Below are 3,492 nucleotides of genomic sequence, written 5' to 3'. Positions count from 1 at the left end.
GAATACAAATCCCTGTCCTCCTAGGAGCCCAATATTAATCATAATGTTATAGCCATCTAGGATTATGGTTTTTGGTTCCCTCAATACTCAATCAGTGTTAAGGTTTTACACCTTTTAGAATCTTCTTGAAATTCCATAAGTGACTATATTCATAGATGTCTAATGGAGGTTTATGTGGAACCCAATTAATAACATGTGGTTAATAAGGTAATTCAACTTGTGAGAGGCATAACTTTTACATAAAAGTTTCGATGGAGGTGATTTTCACACCATTGAGAAACTATTGGTGTGTGTAAAAGTATTGAAGGGGTTGTGAGCTATAATCACATTTTGTTTTACCACAAGAAGTGTCATTGATACCCAAAAATGAATCTATAAGGTTTTGTAACCCAAATATTCAAACTGGGAATTGCTAATAAAATGTGCCATACAATCCAACTCCTCACATTTTTCCACCTAGAAAGCACCAATATAGATGATAAACTATATAATGATCCATTCAAGATCATGGTTCTTAGATTAATAATTTTATATTTAAAAATATTCAAGTCATTCTTGTGATCTTCATCATCAATGATTACATATTTGAATGTTCCTTCATTGCAAAAGTTTATGTAATCTATTGTTCTTAATTGAATACATTTCAATTTACAATGTTGTTTAGGATTGAAGGCATAAACAAAACTTCAACAAGAAATTTATCAAAAAACGTCACGATGTGGAGACAAATGAGAAGTGGAATTATCTACATACTTATATATTATCTTTATGAGAAATGGAATAAATATTAAAATCTTTAATTTTATAAATCAAATTTGGTAGCTCTTTGTGATATCATTTAAAATGAGGAGAATTACAATGTGAAGAATTTTTGTATGTGTATTTGATAATCTTTGAGTCACAACAAACTTTCAATAATTTATCATTTTTCTCAATGGATTTCTAAATCCATGTGAATAAGGCCTTGTGATCATCACGCTATTGGTGCACTCAAACTAACCATGTCTATAACAAATAAGGTTTTGTTGGCCATTCCCATTAATAATGACAAAACCTATGCATGTCCCTTCTTAATACTTACATACATAAAATGAATAGCTACGTAATGTTAGAAACTATATTAAGGTTTTAATATTAACATTATCTACACTACCTAAATATGAAATTGTAGAATGAGTATCACCAATTTATGCCAAACAAATGACATTATACTATATCTAATAAGGAAGTCAAAAAATAAAATAATTTCCAATACTAATTTCAAAAAACATGATTATCTCATTTGTTCCTTCAAGTTTTTAACCATATATTTCATTTGATTCTCTTGATCAATTATGATTTGCTTCAGACTTCACTTCTAAGTCAACCAAAAATTAGACAAATCAATATCAAATCATCCTTGTAACTTTTGCAAGCATTCTTTGTGAAACAAAAATCATAAGCTTCTTAATTGTTAATAATAATAATGTCAAGACTCTCCACATTTTCATAGTTAAGTTTTTAGAGGAGAACAATTTCTCCACATGGATAGAAGGAATATGTAAAGTGAGCATCTAGGCTTGTTGATCGACTTGTGTGAGCAAGAATATGTTGGGTCCCTATAATACTAGTGATTACCCCATTACTATTGTAGTTATACCCCTTATTTATATTGTTGTGCCCCTATTACCCCCATATTGTTATTTCTGTGCCCCATAGAATCCCTCTATTGTTATTTTTGTGGCTTTATATAATTATTGTTAGGTCGGCTGGATTATATTGTGACTCCTTAGACTCCTATATATAGTAAGGAGGTTTTTTCATTTGTATCATCGAATAATTGTTCATTTATGTAATGTAAAGGAGGTTTCCCCCTCAAAGGGGCTGAATTCTAAGGCGTTGATCTATCTTTTCTATCTTTTCTTGAGATGGTTTCATAACATTTGGTATGAGAGCTTTGGATTCTAGGGTTTCGCTGCTCCAAACAGGTCATTGTGGCATTTTCGCTATAACTTTTTTTTTTGTGACATTTCAGAAGTCGCAAAAAATGCCATTTGAGAAGAAATCACGTTGAACCTTGGGTCTGAATTTCAGAGCTTTTCGCTCAATATTTGCGAAGATATTATTTGAGGAAGTTGGTCTTTTTGCAGACTCCTAAATTACATTCAAAACAGGTGACCTGGGGAAAATCGTCATAACTTTCTCTCTGGGAATCAAATTGAAATTTCGTAAGAAGTTACAGAAATAGGACAGACTGTAGTTTCTTTTATATCTTTTTCAGAACCAAAGATCGAAAATTGTACACGTGGCACTTCATACAAGTTCGCTCTTCTGGAAAGGTCTATAATCAGGTCATCTTGGGAGATTATGCATAACTCTTTCTTGGAGAATCCAATTTGGATCAGACTGGTGGCATTGGAAAGAGGACACAGAGAGCTACTACAGGTCACAAATTCAGAACTAGATGATTGGAAAGTACAGAGATACATCAGAGGCAATATCAAGCTCCTACAAAGTGAAAAAAGGTGTGTAGATTTTTTTAAATTTTTGCTTAAGCTTGGTTTGAAAATTTATTTTGAAGGAATTCAAAGGGCATAGTAGAGCATTATTATCGGTAACTGATGCCCCGAGGAAAGAAAATGCAAACACCTAGTAAGGAACCTGAAAGCTCTAGCATGACTGATGAAGGAGAGGAAGAAATGCTACATGATATATCAAAATTACAAGAACAAGTGCAACAAATGTCACGCTCACAAAAGTTAACAGAAGTTAAGATAAATAGCGTGGAAGCTAAGATGAATGGCATGGAAGCTAAGATGGACAATTTGAAGATAGATTTGAATACAAATTTGAAGACAGGCATGGCAGTTTGAAGACAGATTTGACAAATTTTCTACAAGAAATACTTACTAATGGTGAAAAGGTAGTAAAGGAAACTCATGATGAGAACAAAAGAAATGTTAATCATGATTCCATAGACTCTAATGTTGGATCTAAGAATCACCATATTCCAAAAATCGATATGAGGAAGTTTGATGGCAAGGATCCCGCCACATGGATATTACAGATGGAGCAATTCTTCGATCTCAATAATGTGCAAAACACACAAAAGGTACGTATGGCAACTGTATATTTGGAACCAAATCAGTTTGTATGGTATCAATGGCTTTGTTCTCGTAAACAATTTATCACTTGGGCAATTTTTATGGAAGAATTGATAGCACATTATGAGGATACAAAAAGCAACACTTTTTTTAGCCAATTGATAAGTCTCAAACAAAAGGGTTCAATAATGGAGCACATTGAGGAGTTCCAAAAATTGAACATAAGGGTAAAAGATATTCCAGAGGAGCATAGGATTGATGTGTTCATAGGGTCTTTAAAGGATAATATCCAACATGATGTTCGCCTTTGGGAACCTGATTCATTAGAGAAGGCATTCAGGTTAGCAAGAAAAATGGAAAGCAAAATTATGGCAACTAGGAAGCATACCATTCACAACTATAAAGACGG

This window comes from Pinus tabuliformis, chromosome 6, assembly GCF_031772625.1.
Source record: "Pinus tabuliformis cultivar Carrire ecotype Pingquan chromosome 6, CPIR1, whole genome shotgun sequence".
Taxonomy (NCBI): domain Eukaryota; kingdom Viridiplantae; phylum Streptophyta; class Pinopsida; order Pinales; family Pinaceae; genus Pinus; species Pinus tabuliformis.
The sequence above is the reverse complement of the archived record's forward strand: the minus strand, read 5'-3'. Positions refer to the sequence as shown.